Source organism: Equus asinus, chromosome 5 (assembly GCF_041296235.1).
Source record: "Equus asinus isolate D_3611 breed Donkey chromosome 5, EquAss-T2T_v2, whole genome shotgun sequence".
NCBI lineage: Eukaryota > Metazoa > Chordata > Mammalia > Perissodactyla > Equidae > Equus > Equus asinus.
This window is the reverse complement of record NC_091794.1, coordinates 45,530,052-45,549,789: the sequence shown is the minus strand read 5'-3', so window position 1 is coordinate 45,549,789 and position 19,738 is coordinate 45,530,052. Positions and strand designations below refer to the sequence as shown.

Sequence of the window (19,738 nt, the reverse complement as noted above, 5' to 3'; positions counted from 1 at the left end):
GTATACCAACCTTGTAACTGCGTATTAATTTTAGAAGTCTTTTGTTGGTTCTTTCAGATTTTCTATATAGACAATCATATCTGTGAACAAAGACAGTTTTATTTCCTTCTTCCCAATCTGTGTACCTGTTGTTTCCCTTTCCCATCTGATTGCATTAGCTAGAATTTCTAGTACGATGTTAAAAAGGAGTGGTGAGAGGGGACATCCTTGCCTTGTTCCTCATCATAGCAGGCAAGCATTTAGTTTCTTGACATTAGGTATGATGTTAGCTGTTGGATTTTCTAGATGTTCCTTATCAAGTTGAAGAAGTTCCCTTCTATTTCTAGTTTGTTAAGAGGTTTATCATGAGTAGATATTGGATTTTGTCAAATACTTTTTTGCATCTATTGATATGATCATATGATTTTCCTTCTCTAGAATGTTGATCTGATGAATTGCATTAATTGGTTTTAAAATGTGGAACCAGCCGTGGTAGCTGAAATAAATCCCACATGGTCATGGTGTATAATTATTTTTATACACAGTATCTTTTTAAAAGATTTATTTGTGACAAACATTTAAAAATTGAGACATTCTCCTAATTTATTTTCGGCTTTTTTGAAGAAGAGCTGACATTCTTGGGCTCATTACCCTACATGGCAACAATCTGCTGGAGCTGAGTAGCTGTTGTGGCTCCCCGATTCACCACTGTCCTTGCAACTCTTTATGCTTTGTGTCCAGTTCCTTCATTCATTTGCATTGCCTGCCTCAAATGGTCTCAAGCATTCTCCTGTCTTGGAACCAATGGATATGCTCCAAATGTTGATGTTCTTTGACCTCTGTGTTGCCTAACTTCTGCACACTGTTGAGATTCTTCACTCCTTTGCACCCGTGACCCTATTTCCTTCCGATATTCTTCCTACTTCTTTTACATGCCTCCCTCATGGATCCTCCTCTTTTCACTTTTTAAAAGTTGAAGTCCTTCAAATCACATTATTAGTTCTTTTCTTTCTACATACTCAGCAGAGGTGATCATCCACTCTTGGTGTTTTTCAGATCCTAGTGTCTCTGCTATCCCCCTGTGCCCATATACTGGCTTCCATTAATGTTATTCAAATATTCATTGGGAATATGAATTGTCTCAAGGAGCCACAGAAAATATCAAGAGAGTAATGATTTTTGAGAGGCCTTTAAAGGGAATGGTGAGCCACAGGTTTGAAATGGCAGTGACAGTTGGAAGGAATGGAAAAAAGGATATGTATCATGAAACATATTGACAGTCTGGAAATGTGTTCAGTTTGCTTTCAGTAGTCTAGTCATAATCTTAATTGACATGGGAATAGGTGAAGACCCAAAGGCTCCTATGCATTTAACAGTGAAATACTGTCCTAAAGTCAAATGTCATCTTAGAGACCAGCCTTGAAAGGAAACAATCTGTAGATCTTTCATTGTTATAGGATGACAATAAATAGCAGGTACATCCATAGTGTGGAATACTATTTGGCAATAAAAGGAATGGAGTACTGATATATGCTATGATGTGATGAACCTCAAAAATATTATGCTAAGTAAAAGACACCAGAAACAAAAACCACATATTATATGATTACAATATCACATATCCCCAAACAGTCAACCTATAGAGACAAAACGCTAATCAGTGGTTGCCTGTGGCTGGTATTGGGGGTGGGGATTGACTACAGGTGGGCACAAGAAAGCTTTTTGAGATATAGAAATGTTCTAAAACAGGATTATGATGATGGTTGCATTATTGTATGAATTTACTAAAAATCATTGAATTACACACAATGGATACATTGTATAAATTATATCTCAATAAAGCTATTAAAAATAGCAATAGCTAGCCTCTTTCTATGCACTTATAAGGCACACTGAGGCTAAGTAAGGTGCCCCAGTACACACAGCTAATAAATATCACGGCTAGGAATTGAACCTAGATAGTCTCTCTTTAGGACACTTGAAAGCATTTTTCATGAATTACCTGATTTTTAATCCTTAATATAACTGTATTAGATGGTATAATTAATATGATTTTCACATTTTACAAATGAAGAAATAAGCCTAAAGGTTAAGTAACTTGTCCAAGGTCGTAGAGCTCATGGTGGAACTGGAATTGAAACCCAGAGAGACTGACTTATAACTTAACATCTGTAATCTTTTTGAGTTAATTGACCAACCAGCAATTATCCCTGAAGCCACAGATGTGGGTTTGTATTTATGAACAGCTGCTAGGGATGGTGGCATTCTAAGTGTGAAAGCCGGAAAACCAAAGTTGCCTAGAGTTTTAATAATAACTTGTTGGGCTGCCTTGCTGGTATCAAGAACTTGACATGCAGCACAAAGCCAAGAAGGCTAAGGCTAGGTAACCATCTGTGAACTGACAAGTTGTCTGGGAAGGAAGTCAGACTTCTTTTAACTTAGGTGAGAATACCCACTTATTTCCATAATCAATCTTATGAAGGAACTGACTGATTTTTAGTAGTGTATTAGTAAATATGTCATGTACTAAGACTCTGTGGCTTGTCAGTCCAACTGTCCTTTCCAATATTTTCTAGACTAGTTTCCTAAAATCTCCTATCCTTTTGGTCACTGTACACACTAGTAGCAATTAATAATAATGATAGCTCACTGATACTGAGTGATTACTATCTAAGAGGCTCTGTGCTTAACTACTGTTAACTCACTAGTACTTAGAAAAACCCTAGGAGGCAGCTATTACTATTATAATCTTTCTTACATTTTTCAGATGAGTGAACTGAGGTATAGTGGGGCTAAGGAACTTGCTGGAGGACACACAACTAGTAAGTAGCAAAGCCAGGCTTTGAGCTGAGGCAGTTGGGCTTGGGTCTCAGGAATTAAAGACTACAGTAAGACTACATCCTGAGGACATAAACCCCACAAGAAACAATCTCTAGTGGGGAGATGTTCACTTTATTTATTCATTTAGTATTTTTTGACTACCAAACTCTATGTTATGCATCGTACTGGGACATTGCTGGTAATTAAATGTGGTTTTAACTAGGCAAATTTTATGAATGAACATACTATCTTTTAATATACTTTTTCCTTGCATTTAATATTTTCAGTGGACTATTCAAGATTAGTTTTTACCTCTTAATTATTTTTTATCCCATCATCTTGTTTTGAAAAAGTAAAAATGTGAATTGATGTAGCAGAATAATGGTAAGAATAACCTCCAGAGCATTTCATCTTGTCACTATTTTTTTAATGTGTGTGAAATCATGGCAGTTATATACGCAAAAGATGTGTAAAAGAAAAAAAATAGTTCATTTAATATATCCCACTAGTCACTCCCTATGAATAATTCCCCATGGTATTTTGGCAAAGATGGGCTCTTGTCTAATTTTAAATGACTCAATTGAAGGAGCTTCAGCTGGAGGTTGATTCTAGAGGCTAATGGACTTGCCATGAAAGGTTTCTAACATTTAGCCTAATTTTCCACTTCTTAACATTTTAGAGTATTACTCCTAATTACTTTCTGTAACCTACTCAGCCTCTGCTGCCTCCTTGTTTCATGCTATTTGTGACTCACTGTCCTTCTAGGGAGGTATTGTGTCTCCCCAGTGTGAATTATTTTTGAGCGAAACATAGTTTTATCTTTACACGGACTGATAGTTCCTATATAGAGGGATAATAGTATATTCTTCCTCTTTAAATTTGGGCTGTGTTATGCATAAATGTACCAAATTATATATTCATTAGTCTTTGATATAAATTTGTGAATTTTAAGTCTTTGAATCATCAGATTGTCTGAACAGTGGTCAATCATTTACTAAATCCGTAGGTGTGAAACCCAAGTCTGTATTTTCCAGTTTTCTATTACACAGCAGATCTGAATGCTTTTCCTGTTTTCCATAGATATCTGTCAAAATATAAGCACTCATAAGAGGATATTGAATAAAATGTTTATATAGATTTTAGGTATATGAAACCTATGTGCCATTTTTCAAAAGAGAAATAATGGTTATATTATTGTGTAGAAATATAATGATTTTTTATGACTGGTAAATAATGTGAACTTTCTAGAGGCTGTCAGTCAATAGTTTATTCTTATTGATTGACATATGTTTCTTTTAACCTTTATGTAGAGACTTTTCAATAGGTTAAACAATTTTGCTGTTTGTTTCCTGATACAGCAGCCAAGCTTTCAGCATTAAGTATAATACATTAAGGCAAGGGTCTTTCCAGAAGCAATAACTTTGTTATGCTTGTCTTTTATCAAGGCCTTGGCATTATTTTTTATATATTATAACCCTTTCATATCATAGCCATAGCTGCTGGTGCTAGTCTGTGTTTTAGAGAGAAACAGTGAAGAAGGGGAATTTATTATAAAGTTCAAACATATATTATTTTGTGAAAATTGTATATATTATATAATGTAACTATACATTTTTTTTTCCAGAGGGAATGCTTGCTAGTTACTACCTTCCATAAGGCTTGATGGTGATTATCCCTTATTTTTACCATACACTATCATGGGAATTACTATCTGGCTGTATTTGAGACTTAGAGATAGGGATATGCATGTTGGAACAAATCCTTGATTAGCAGAGACCCATACTGAGCTCCAGTTCACTCCTTCTGTCCCTGCTGAGAATCATTGCGCAAAGGTTTGTTCTGACAGGCAGTCCCATAAAAACTGGAGCTTATCTGCTATATTGCTTTGATATTTCAATCTACTTTTGCATGGATTTTACACTTTGGCACTTGGTATATTGTCTTTCCTTTGGATATACAGCTGGTGGCTGTATTAGCATTTACTGAAAGTGCATTTCCCACATCAAGGTAAACTTGCTCCTTAGTGTTCTTTCTGAGTAAACCCAAGGTGTCACATTTCAGGGCAAGTGAAACATAACTGATATTTTTTAATCACTTAAAATATCTGTATACACTAGTAGCACTTGAAGAAACTGGATCTTCCATAGCCAGGCAAAGTCACTACTGCCAGATATTAATAAATCTTCCTCTCTTTATCTAATCTAGTAGTTATCAAATTTTAGTGTGCATTAGAATCACTTGGAGGGCTAGTAAAAACACAGATCACTGGGCCCTATCTCCAGGGTTCCTGATATGTAGTCTGAGATTTTTGGATTTCTAATAAGTTTCCTGGTGATGCTGCTGCTGCCAGTTGAGGGATCACACTTTAAGAACAACTGGATTATGGAGTATCATCTAACCACAGTTCTTAAGGCTGTGAATAGGCCAGATCTTATCTGGGACCCACACTGGAGAACCAGTAAACTAATGTACTGATTGGCAAACTTATTCTGTAATGGAGCAGATAATAAATATTATAAACTTGTGGGTCAGTATCTGTTGCAGCTACTCAACTCTGCTGTTGTAGCAGGAAAGCAGCCATAGACAATACATAAATGAATGGACATGGCTGTGTTTCCTATAAAGTTTTATTTACAAAAACAGATAGCAGGCTGACTTTGGCCCATGGCCCATAATTTGCCAATCCGTGATGTAATTCATCAACAAGGGACCTGTATCATTATCCACTCACAAATCTCATATATCCTCTATAGTAGCCAGAAACTACGTGCCCAAGTTTGAGCTAGCAGCTGTGGGGAATACATAAGAAGTATAAATCTGTGTTTTCTACTCTTCTTTAAGAGATTAGAGTTTAGTGTAGTGTTTGCTGTTAGTGCTACTGAGTCAATTCCAACTCCTAGCAACGCTGTATCCAGCAGAGTGGAACCCTTCCCAGTCTTGTTGCACCATTCTCTCACCTTCCGCGCTGTATGAGACAATGCTCCACTGCTATTCATGTTTTCACGGCCAATTGTTTTGGAAGTGGGTGGCCAAGTCCTTCTTCCTAGTCTTTCTTAGTCTGGAAGCTCTGCTGAGACCTGTCCACAATGGATGACCCTACTGGTATTTGAAATCCAGGTGGCATAGCTTTTAGCATCATAGCAACATGCAGCTGCCACAGACAGATATGTGATGTGGTTCCCTGACTGGCAAACAAGTGTGGGCCATGGTGGTGATAGTGCCAATCTTAACCACTAGACCATCAAGTGCAGTATAGTCTTAAGAAAACAGGAGGGAAATTAAATGCCTAGGCTGGAATAGATTTCACCACCTAGGTAAACTTGGAGAATAAGTAGAAACTAGGCAAAAGAGAGCAAAATGAATGTCTTAGAAAGGAAGTCCAGCAAGAGAAAAGGCATGGAAGGAATACTCATTGTGTTCTTCCAATGGGCAGTGAGGAGATCTGTGATATGGAAAAGACTGGAAATGTTAAGAGTCACAGATGCCATTTAATTAACATTTGTTGTGCATACTCTGTATATTGGCACAGTGATACGTCGTGGGGGCACAGCAAATCGAGGTATAGTCCTTGCCTTCAAGAATCTCAGAGGTGGATCAAAATATTAAAGAATCCCGAAGCCATATACAAGTATTTAGAGTTGATATGCTTAACTCACTGTGGGCTTTCAATAGATGTTAAACTGAAAATGAAATTTATGTAATTTACAACAGGGATTTTTTGTTAGTTTTTGATCAGTAGAGTGGTTCGAAGAAAACCATTTTAAGAAAAAATCATCCTCCATAAGCTAGTAAAATGATAACCATATAAAAATGGTTGTTAATATTACATTTATCCCACAGAAACTTTGCTAAATTGGAAAATAATATGTGTTGGGTTGTTTTTTTCTTTGTTTTTGTTTTTCTGTCCTTATATATTGTGCTTAATAAAATCCAATACTAGTGTATTAATATGTTTGTTTAAAGTCGTTAACCAAACTAAAGACAATTTCCAAACAGTTGTGCCATTTTGTCTTTCTGATACAAGTGTATACCATTTAAAAGACTCTGCATAGAGAAAAATTCTCCATGGACAAGTGGGGATTTTAATTTCTGAGATTTTGGATTTGGGTATTCTAAAACATTGGATATAGAGTCTGAATGGAATTTATTATCAAATAAAACATCTAGTGGAGGCTGATTTGTAGGTGTTTGTATATTTGAATGAGATAATCTCCAAGCTTCTTTGTGGGTCCAGTATTCCAACTTTAGGTAATTCTTGAAAGGTCCACAAGGAAGTAACTATTTAGGCAAGTTTCCCTAAGAAAATCACATCTTAAATAATGCATTTCAATACATGAAACTAGAGTACATTCCATTTAGTAAATAGAATCTTGAATTTGTGATTAGAAAAAGCGAGGATTGCTTAAAGGCATTATGTTAGACAAGATGACATATGACTTTTCAGCTATCTAACCCAATCTATACTGTTTGATTTCTTAATCAAATGCAGAGATGCAGATGGAAGCATGCCATTTTTATCCAGTTACATACTAAAAGAAAGATTAGGAGGAAAGTTCTGTGTGACTCAGGTTTCTTGTGGTTTGTAGCGTGAAGACTTAAGTCTTTTGGGAGCATACCTATACCATTTTTGTTATGGCTCCTTCTTCATTTTCAATGTTGAGGGAAAGCAGAAGTCTACATTTGTACTAAGACAATAATTGATTTCTTGCATAACTTTACCCATGAATGTTATCTCGAGGCACTTTTAAATAAAAGTTGAGAATTGAGTAGTGACCTTCAATCCTTCTCCTTTCACATCCTTTTTATTCCCCACAAATGAAATATTCTAAAATATCCTGAACTGTGTGTGTGTGTGTGCATGTGTGTGTGTCTATACTGATGATGTAATGTCACTAATCTTGAACCAAGGACTTTATTTGATAATAAGTGGGTCCAGAAAGCTTATCATTTGTGTATTAACTAAGTCAGGTTGCTCTTATGAGGAAGCTCTGAAATTCTTGAGAAAAGAAAGAAAAGTTGGATGCGACTTCAAAATTGGATGAATCTACAGGATCTACCTTCAGGAATTTTTCCTGAAAGAAGGGATTTAAGATAAAAATTCAGAAATATTATTGTACTCTGTATTTTGGTAGTGGAGTACTTCATGACACAATTTCCTATTATGCAAAGCTTAAGGGAGATGTGAGATTTTGAAATGAGGAAGAAAAAATTAGGAGAGCAAAGAGAAAGCAAACTAACCTAACAGAGAGGCAAGATTATTTTCCCTAGTCACAAGCTTGTGCAATACTGAAAGTTGACCTTGATTGAAGAAAATAATGCACCCTTATTTGGGGTGCATAATTTCAAAAGGAGGATAAAAACATCATACAATTTCCAGATATCTCAAAGGTAAAATATAAAAATAAAGACGGGAAGTAAAAGTATGAAGCTCTATAATTATGATGTTATTACTTAATATCATAGCCTATAAATATGAAATATAGAATGACCAATCTTGGCATTAGCAGATCTAAAATAATAGGAAAAGACTGTCAATGTCCTAAAATACTATATACTAATATCAGTCAATACAAGGTGGTAGGCATATTATATACAATGTCTCTAATTCTCACAATAGTTCTTCAAGTTACCTATTTTCATCCTAATTTTAAAGTGAAGAAATTCATATTTAAAGAGTTACATAAATTACCATGGTGACACAGGTGTTCAATGGCAGAGCCAAGCTTTCAGTCCTAGATGTGCTCTTTCTACTACACATTTCTTCCTTGAGTTAACACTTCCTCCCCAAGGAGATGGTAAGTTACTTTGTGTCCACTTATGCGTCTTCTGCTTTATCCTTCCTTGTGTTTAGTAGTGCATGGCACAAAGTAAGTATGCCATTTAGGATGGCTAAATTAAGGCATAAATGTAAACATGTGTAAAAATGAGGGCAAGAGAGAAGTTTATGTGTTTGTGTATACGTTTGTCCTTGAAGTAAAATGCGGTGCTTTAAAAAAATATCAATACATTCTTGACTTCCAAAAAAGAATGAAGAATTTCAGGCTACTTACAATAAAAAGAACTGATAGAGTAACTCTTAAAAGCATTAACTAAAGAATAAAATTCAGGAGCCAACTGATGAATTATCTAATACAGCTCCCAATTTAAATTGATCACCTCTGTTTTTTGATTTATGAACAGGAAATGAGCTTTGACTGGTAGGCACCTGCATGAAGAGCCGTGGGTTCAGCTTGTCAGATTCCTGTAACCTGCAAAGACCCTCTGGTTGCACTAGGATCATTCAGTTGAAGTAAGACCTAATTACTTTCATTAGAATCTAAGACTTTTACTCTTGAATCAACTTTTAATAAGATGACTTGGCGTACCTCTATCATGTCCCAATAGCTGCTAATTTTGGAAAAAAGAAGAATGCGAGCATTATTCTATGGCAGTCTTATATATTCCAATTTCTATTCATTTTTTTATTTTATGGACTTGAGCCCATTTTCTTTGGATAGTGTTATCTAAATATTTTAATTTCTGTGTGGCTCTTGAAATTGGTACAATTTCCTTGCCTTTGTGGTATCAATTATTTTTATACAATTGTAAATTTTTTTTAAGTGATCAAATTAGTCTCATTTTTTTTGGTTTAGGTTGGCCTACTGGTTTTATTTAAAAATGACAACAACAATGCAGTTTGTGTCATGACACAGCATAGCTTTGCATTGCTTATTTACTCCAAATTTATACAGGTTTGTTCATCTTTTGGAACACGTGTCGGTATATGGCCACACGTAAACTGTGAACTTTCATTTAGGCATTAGAGTTTGAAGACACATCCCAAAGAGAGTTTATAGTTCTCCCTGGAACACTCCTGTTTTGAGGAGCTGATCCCAATGTCTGATTGAAATACTTTTTTTTGTAGAGCACTAGCTGCAGTCAAAGTTTAAATGCTGGTTCAGGCTTACTAGGTATAAAACTTTATGTGGCATGGATGCTGCAAAGGACCAAGAGATAGCACAGAACCAAGAACTTGGAAATTTGAGCGGGCCCAGCATGGCCAACAACATACTTGAGGAACCTAGATAAATCAGTTAACCTTTAGAGTATTCCCTTGGTTCTGAATTGAAGGGGTTAGAATAAGTCAGGGAAGGCTGACAAATTCATATGCCTTGAAGATCAGGCATATTATGCAAGCATATGAAGTGGCTGGGTGTGAGACAATAAGGAATTGAGGGCATATGGGGGAAGAGACTGTGCCCCTTCTAAAGCCATGTAGATTCAAGCATTTTAAAGCTGGACAAAGAAGTAAATTGTGTGGAGTGGGGAAGGGGGAAATAGGAGAAGGATTGAACTTGGCCATTGGATTGAATAAATTCTAAGGTCATTTCCAACTCAATATATGGTTGTAAAATTTTATTACTGTGTGAGACACTTATAATATTGCCTAGCATGTGTTGAGCTGTATATGTGTTCCTTTTTACATATTAAAAATAAATAAGTATAAAATAAAAAGTTTGTGGTTTGAATTTCCCTTTGAATTAGAAGTAGAATTAGGGAAAAGTGATTTTTTGACCATAAAATACTTAAATGATTCATCAATTTAATATTTTTTTGTGAGATTTTTTTTTTTCATTAACTGACCTGGAATGAGAATTTTGAGTCTAGTACTATAATCTAAGAATAAAACTTAGCCTGTAAATTTCTGGTTAGCATCTTCTCTCTTATTGGATATTTTCATTAAAAAATCATGTGAACAGCTAAAGGAGAGTTATACCACTTTTTTGGGACTAGTTTCATGATTCTTTAAGAAGTACTTAAAAGTTCTGGTTTCTTTTGATTAATATTTTAACACAAATGTTATTTTATATAGAAAAAATGAAAGTGGTAGTTTAAATAAGGATGTTTTCTAACAATTTTCTAGCTCAATCAGTTTTTGCTTTTTTTAATTTTCCTTTTTATAGCAATGACATATATTTATTTCTTTTTATCACCTTTTACTGCCTTTCAAACCTATATTTTAGCTGAGAAAATAAGTACATTTTATCAGTTGCTAATGGCAATTAAGCAACAAGCCTAGTGGAAGATGGGATGTGGGCCAAGTCAATACACTCTGGGGGTCTTATCTATTCCCTTTGGCTCAATTTAAATCAGAATTTATGTCTACAAGAAAATTGACCCTATGACCGTAGGGAGCCACATGTGTTATCTCACTGATAAAAGGAGAATTAGAATGACCTGGAATTTTTGTGTCTTTAGTTGGTAGCTTCCAATAGCTTCCTTCTTTAGTACTTCTATGGCTTTTTGTTTCATGATCATGTGCATTTGTAGCAAATTCAAGTTACTTCAGGTACGATCAATTTTGAGGATAAGTGTATTGTGTGAGGCGTGCTATATCTTTCAGGTAATTTTCTCATGTGTTAGTAGAAACTGTTGCTGCCTTAAGATATATAATCCCCAAATAATGTTTTAAAAGGCTTTTGCATTAGATGTTATAGTCCAGATATGTAATGATTTTAAGTATTTGCTGTCCATTTCTTTGATAGCCAAGTCAAAACTGAAGTACTTGGATGTTAATGCTCAAACTGATCAGAACTAGTTAGATCTGTTCCTTGACTGACCCACAGCATGTGACATTTACAAAACATCTGAGCTTTTTTTTTCAAACATCCATGACATCCTCTGAAGGCTTCACATATTGTAGAAAACGTATAAACATGTATGTGAAAATGTTGGCTGATATAATTTAAAATAAGCCGTACTGGGAGGCTTTCTAATGATGCTATCTTATACCCTACTTTCTTGTTTTATAGAGGCATTTTGTAAAAAAAAAATTACCGGTGTGATTAAGGATTTTCTTTAAGAAATAAATTAATATATGTTTGTCTTCAATGCTTTGGTAACACAGAGTATATGGACAAGGTAGACATTTAAACAACAAACAACTGTTTCTTTATTATCTTTCTAGGCCTACAGAATTACTGACAGAAATGTCTAATCCATTGTTCAGCTCACTGATTCCCAACATGAAAATAAAATAATGCAAGCTTCTAAACCGAGGTTAAGTACCTCAGTTTAGAAATTGCCACCTTTCTTGTACGTACACCTCATCAGTGTTTCTGCAACTAAGAGCCCCCAGGCTTGAATTCCTTTCATGCTATGAAAGATGGTCTGATACGCACGCACTTAACATAAGTTCACCTTTAGCATTTGACATTTATTAGTCGTGGTCTTGACAGGAACTGTTTAATTAAATTCAAAGTGCCATTGTTTTTAATAATCCAGAAAGAATGAGTATGAATTGAGGTTTGAAAAAGACATGACAGTGGATTTAAGAATACTGTAGTTCCTGTGTGAATATTGCAGTTGTTTGAAAAATTTTACAAAATATTCTTATTATCAAAATCTAATTTAAGGTTTAACGATGCAGTAAAGTTGAGATGTTCACAAAGAAACCAGAATAATAACAGTAAAAATTTAACCATAGTTTAGTATAATCTAACCAAAATTTTCTGGTCAATTAGATTTGATTGCGTTGAACAGTGACAAACTACAAAAGTAATTAGGAATCACTTATTAGTGAGTGGCTGGATGCTGGTGCCTGTTAAAGGCATTTTATGCTGCTCAAGGTTTGTCACATTTAAAGAGACCTTCCTGGGTCTCTTTAAATCAAAGTAGATGCAATTATCACAATTTTTATTTTTCTCGAGAAAGTTCTCACTGGACTGTTTAATAAATGTGATTTGTCCAAGAATTTACTCTCTGTTATTTCATTTTCCTTAAGAGGCAGACTTTGCTCAAGGGTACAAGGCTAATAAAAAAAAAATTAGACAGTTAAATGATCTAACAGCAACAATTCAATGGAAAAATAAAACCTAATGTCATAAACAGCCTTAGAACACTCAGGATGTATGCATTTCTAACCCACTGGATTTAAGTAGAGTACAAGGGAGAAATAGAGAAGAGCTCTGTTGGCCAAAGTCTTGAGGTATTTTTCATCTGTCCTTAAGTATGTCCCCACGCCCAATGTAATCTCATCTAAATAATGCTTTCCTAGTTAAACTAATCAGCATGAGGTTAGCTTTCTTAGGAAAAGACTCATAGTCTATTTCTTTTAAAATACATTTTAATAAAATCATTGAAATATTTTTGGGTTGAGCTATATCATACACTTCACTAATAAAAAATCCATAAAAGTAATTTAAATACAATAAATATATAAATTGCTTTTTATTATTTCTGGTAGAAATGGTAATTTTTGTATTATTAGACTCTATCCTTGAAGCTGAAATTATATTAAATTACTTTTTATGTTTTGTTTTAAGAATGTTGTATTTCTCTCAGAAGACAAACTTGAAATAGTTTCCTTTCTAAAGTAATAAAAGAAAAATATTCATATAGGGAATAAAAAGTCAGTCATTCAGAGCTAAGTGATAGTGTAAAGGAGAAGAACCCCAACTAATTAACTTTCTAGCTTTACATAGAGAAATCAATTGGTACATATTTCTTGCCTAATTTCATAAGTTTTTTGAAGCTTTTTGTCTATAGTTTTTGATATAAATTTCAAAGATAGCAACTTTTAACCATATTAATCAGTTTGTCAGCAATTCTTTTAATACTTGATGCTGAAAATTATCTTTACACAAGTGGCTTCATTTCCTTATATAACTGAAATAGTTTTGCAACGTTTCCTTGCAAATTTGACATATGGTCTCTTGTTAACTTACATGGTATGAATTTCATATTTCTGAGTATATGAAGTGCTTTCTTATCTTTGAAACACCTTTTCATATTTGTCTTTCCAAGAAAACTATTTCTACATTGATTTTTTTTCCAAGCTGAACGTTCACCTTTTAAATCAAAGTTTGTCTGTACTGCTATAAAACTCATTGTCTTACTATTCTTACTTTTTGATGTAAAATACTTCCACCATATGTACATGTTAATATTTTAATAAATACTCTTTAAAATTTTTCAGAGACAATTTCATAAAATATCTATAGTGAGCCTATTATATAACAGACACTATATCAAGTACTGGAGGAACAAAGGTAATTATGCTATAGTACTTTCTCTCAGAATGTTCACTGTTTAGGGGAATACAAATAACTATGATATCTTGTGATATCGTAATGTGAGCATGTAAAAAGTAGCACAAAGGTGGGCGTGATTTTTTTAACTCCCAAATCCTTATTTCTAGCCCAGATCAATCTCTTTGGCTACCAATACAAGGACTAGGGTGATCAACTTTTCAGAGAGCCAACCTGGGACACAGTCATACCATGCCAGTCCACAAAAACCAATATAACATAACATAACTTAACATAACATATAACAATTATATGCATGTGTGTTATTTTAACATCACAGTATGTACAATAGGTATTTATATGAAATTATATCTGATTCCTTATTATTTACTTTTCTGTTACATAATTGCTATTATTTAAACAAAATAGCAGTAGAATAAAAGTGTCAACTAGTAGTAATTAATAGGACTACTTAGACAAATAATATGTATAAAAATATAACAGTGTTTTTATAATGCTTCATTCTGTCCTCTGATACAGCAATTTATTTTAACAATTTTTTTGGAATTTTATTGGATATTTAAATTTTGTAGACTACATTATGGTCAATTTTTAAGATAAATAAATTTGAGATTACAAATGGAGAATTAAGAACTAAGTAAAAGATATTTCTTATATTTAGTATAAAATAGCAGTGGTGTGTTTCTTTCTGTCCCATGATACAGTAGGGTATTTTTAGTCTTTCTATTTCCTTTTCCAATAACACTTCTCTAAACTGTCTGTAGTCTTTAGGTCATTATTCTTTTCTTTTAAGTAAAGTAAAACTAAGTATAGGCACGTGTAAAATTTGCTTTGATTTGAAGCTCTGCTCTTATCAAGCCCTCATGACACTAATTGCGGGTATCAGCCCAATGTGATGACATCAAGCTAACATCTCTCAATAAAATCATTTGATTACTTAGGATCTTACTTCCTAGCAGTGGTAAGTATTTAAATTTGTTAGAATTAGATTCCAGATCTGTCTATCCACTTTGTATCTACAGGCTTGTTTGGTAGACCAACTGCCAACCAGGTCTTTTCTTCTAAAAATGTACCATGTAAGCTATCCCTGTCTAAAATATGCATCATTTTTAAAACTTCAGAGCACATTGTATGATCCCATAAGTTAAACTTGTCATTCTTGGGGATAATGGTTTTAAAGTACAGAAATAATTTGAATTTGTAAAATCAAAATTGGATTCCAAATAAATTACAGTTTTAGTAAAGAAATGAGGAAATCTTCTTTAACTTGGCTATCCTTTTCTGCTGATATTTTTTGGAGTTTTGAAGTAATTTGTGTGAGTTTTTGTCTCAACCTAAACATCAAACGGTTCAGGTGCAGTCAGTTCATTTTTTTCTAGATTCTTTATGGTCACTGAGAGCTCATCAAACGGATTTAGAGAAACAGCACATAAATGTCTATTTTATTTTATTTTAATCCTTTCCTTCATTCTCATCCTCAATGTATACCCAAATTAGAGAAGAACATTATTCTTGTTCCATATTTGACAAAATTTATGGCAAGCCAAGATTTTAACATCTTTCTATGCCAATGACAATGCTTGCCATCCTGTAGGCACATGTCTGAGGAAGATATATTTTTCCATTTCTATAAAGTCCAAAATCATCAAGATGTTCATGTCCTAATCCCTAGAATTTGGGAATGTGTTATGTTACTTGACCAAGGGGGATTTAGGTATCAGATGAAATTAAGGTTACTAATCAACTGGCTTTAAGACAGGAAGACTATCCTTGATCATCCTAGTGGGCCCAATGTAATTACAGGAGCCCTTAAATTTGGAAGAGGGAGACAGAAGTGTCAGTGTCAGAGTGATGCTATGTATGAAACTCAATCAGCCATTCACAGCTTTGAAAATGAGAGGAGGCCACCAGGCAAGGAATGGAAGTTCCTCTAGAAGATGGAAAAATCAAGAGCTTCTCCCACAGAGCCTCTAGAAAGGAACTCAGCCCTGCTAGAACCTTGATCTTTAGCCCTAATGCCTTGATTTTAACCCAGTGAAACCCGTGACCTCCAGAACTGTAAGATAATAAATTTGTGCTGTTTTTAACCACTCCATTTTTAATTAATTACAGCAGCAATAGGAAACTAACTGAGCAAAGTAGTTTTTATTTGGACAAGATATCAACATTCTTTGTTTTTTATTTTCTGTGGTTTCATAATATTTACATATAGAAGATGATTTGAAACTCCATTTTTCAAATCAAAGCACCTAAGAACTAGAGGAAACTTTTTGTTTTCATTGTTCCTGTGATTCAATGAATCACTTGTGCTGTAAAAAGCATGATTTTTAATAAGGTCTGACTAAATCAAGTCTATACTGTAATAGGCCAACACATCTATTATCAAAATTTCTCCTTTCGTTTGCCTACATGATTACAACCTCTGAATCAGGAAATGTAACTTTGTTCATTTTTATAGACTAATCAGTGGATGGTAGGATGTGCGTTTATTCTTGCGGTATGTCTACAAGGTAATACAATGACTATTTCCAACTGAGTATTGGGGTCTTTAGGGGAGATGAAAAAAACATTTGACTGATTTAGAAGTGCTTGCCTATTTCACCTAGGACTTATAAAATTTAGTTTCCCTTTGCCCTTTCACATCTGTTTTTCCACCATGCCTGATCCCAAATTCCTGTTTGCCTATTGTGTAGAATACTGTTTTGGTTACTTAACCTCCCTAAGCCAACTGTATGTGTCTTTCTACCTGTCATTAAAATAATACAGTTGTCCAGGTTATGCTGGCATTGTATTATAATCATTCTCATTTCATTATCTGAACTCTTAGAAAACATGGTCACAGTATTCACAATGTTAAAATTGAACTAGCATTACCTCAATACAAAGCACACAGTTAATCCACAGTCAAAGATGACCGTTGATGCTCATGATTGCAGTGCAGTTAGTTTGCACACATGAGTCACATCACTCAGAGTGTTGCAACAATGGATGTTCCATTATTATGAACTATAAATCACAGTTGCCAACATCGGTGGTTAAGGAAAAACCAGTGACGGTAATTACTGGAAGAGGGTAATCCATCCATATCCATTTCAGACTAAATATGTAGAGTGTTACTTTTGGCCTCAATTTTTTGGACTGCCGTGTGGGTTTTGTACTTTTCCCCTAACCTTCTGTACCCATTGCTAAAAACCAGGATAATTTGTATCTCAAGGAGGGGTTTCCTGGGATGTGGGAATTTTAGTGTTCAAACCTGAATCGTTTGTCACTCTAAGACCAGTGGATAGCTTTAGATATAACTGGTACTCAATATACCTAAAACATACTCTCATTTCTCATGTAGATGCTTACAATATATTTTCTACCCTGGCATATTGTACTAAATTGATCAAACCAGAAACATAGGAAACATCATATTACATATCTTTTGCTTCACCCTTTTTCCAGTATTTCACTAAGACCTAGGATATATTTTAAATTCTTTTTCATTTTTTATTTTATTTTCTGAATATAGAATGCCTTCCGTGGTTCCAAAAGTTATAAATATGAGAAGATGTACAGAGAAAAGTCTGTCTCCTTTCTACCTTGTCCCCAGTTTTTCCAGTTTCCACTCTGGCTAAAGCAGTAATTACTGTTATTAGTTTCATATGCATCTTTATGAATATACTTGCACCATATAAATACTATCTTTTATTCTGTCTTCCCTGGCAATAATCACTGCCATTTGAAAAAGAAAAGAATAGGCACCATATGGCAGTCAGAGGTCCTTAGCAATTCTGAAATGCATCTGGGTAAATATTGCCACCCTACTGCTCTGAGGGTAAGAAAATTACCTTGAATTAGGTCCTGGTTCTGCTCTTTGGGTATAGCTCCCCAATTGTTGAGCTCCATGGATTTTGGCTTTACCCTCTGGATCTTCCATTTCCATTATCTTCCATAGTTATATAAAGAAAGCTTTGGGAAGTATCCATTTATTGGTGTCTGAGAAGCTTTCTCAACTTGCTTCCTTCCAATAAAAAATTGGAAGCTTAGAGGTCTCTTACATGTCTCAACTAGTTACAGTCCCTTTGCAAATACAACTCTTCAAAACCTTTTTTCCTCCAGTATGTTTAATTCCAGTCAACTGTATATGCCAAAAGCCAGTTGATTCTCTTGGATATTCTACACATAACGATTATATTTTTATGTTGTCTGCGGTTAGCAATAGTTTTACCACTTCCTTTCCAAAATATATATCTAGAACTTAATTTTCCTGTTTAATTTTTCTGGCTGGTATCTTCAGTGCCCTGTTAAGTAGTACTGATGATAGTGGGCTTTTGTCTTGTTTCTGATTTTGTTGTTAATGCTTCTAGTGTTGCCCATTAAGCATGATAGTGGCTTTTGGGCTAAGTTAGACATATTATATCATATAAAGGAAATTGTTATCTAGTTCTATTTTTTTGAGTAGTTTAATCTAAAATGGTTATTGAATTTTGACAAGTAGCTTTTCAGCATATATGAAGAGAATAAAATATTTTTCTGAGCACCATTAATAGTATTGTAAAAATTTATTAATAGATTTCCTAATATTAAAAATTCTTGGAATTAACCTCACTTGGTCATGATGTATGATTATTTTTGTGTACACCTGGATTATGTTTGCTAACAGTATTTGATTTCACATTTTTTTTTTTTTAAAGATTTTATTTTTTCCTTTTTCTCCCCAAAGCCCCCCCGGTACATAGTTGTATATTCTTTGTTGTGGGTCCTTCTAGTTGTGGTATGTGGGATGCTGCCTCAGCGTGGGTTGATGAGCGGTGCCATGTCCGCGCCCAGGACTCGAACCAATGAAACACTGGGCCACCTGCAGCGGAGCCCGCGAACTTAACCACTCGGCCACGGGGCCAGCCCCTTGATTTCACATTTTTGCTTTGATATTCATAGGTGATATTGACTTGAGAGTTCTTGTGTGTATATGCCATCTTTGGTGGACCAGGAAGTTTACTCCCTTAAACTATGCTCTAGAGAGATTTTAAAATCTTTTAAATTGTTTCAATTTAAAGATTTAAATACATCTCTCCATGAAATCATCTGGGACTGCTGCTTTTGGATTATGTACTGACAAATTTCTCCATTTCTTCTATGTAAATCATTCTTTAGATTTTCTCTTTTCTGAAGTCAATTTTGGCAAATTATATTTTCTTAGAAAATTATCCATCTTATCTAGATTTTCAAATGTATTTGCATAGTGTTTAGCAACATAGTCTATTATGATTCTTTTAAATTTATTCTGACCGTGGTTATTTTTTTTACCATTTATCATTTATTTTTGTGCATTTCAGCTTTCTTTTTTTTTAAAGTTAGGCTCACCAATGAGTTTTTCCTTTCAAATCACCAGCTTTATTTAATTTAATTCTACTATGTTTTCTTATTATCTGCTTTTTTCTTTGTTAATTTGTTCTGTTTTGCATCAGTGTAATTTTACCTTCCTTTTCTAACTCTTCAAGTCGATTTTTAATTTATTTTTGTTTATTCTTTTTAATGGATATAATACTTAAGAATAATAATTGTTCCCTGAGCAATGTGTTTAACTTTTAAGAACTACGTTTTGCAGAGGAATGAGAGTTACATAGTTCATACGAAAAAGGTAGTTATACAGAGAGGCATAAAACAGCATGGCATGTTTTGCTGGAGAAAGTAATTTGAATGAGATAGATTAAACTGAGCCAGATCACAGAAGGCTTCTTTACAGATTTAATAGTGTATACTCTGATATTAACTTTTTCCATGAGTATAAGACTTGTGATGTATGTGTGTATGTGTTTTGTGTATGTATGTATTTCCAATAACTTGCTAAGAAATTTACTTTCTTATTGATCCCCTTAAATGACTATGTGATTTTTCAGTCCAACTCCCCTTTATAATCTTTA

General features: G+C 34.2%; 1 protein-coding gene across 3 annotated transcripts in view; it reads left to right on the top strand.

Annotated features, from left to right (window-relative positions):
• Positions 1-19,738, top strand: part of NAALADL2 (N-acetylated alpha-linked acidic dipeptidase like 2) — a 1,281,993-nt gene that overhangs the window by 264,813 nt on the left and 997,442 nt on the right. For all 3 annotated transcript variants that reach the window (XM_070509419.1, XM_070509420.1, XM_044771090.2), the window contains one exon: positions 8,980-9,088. The gene's annotated coding sequence lies outside the window, so the exon portion shown is untranslated. The remainder of the gene's footprint in view (positions 1-8,979; positions 9,089-19,738) is intronic.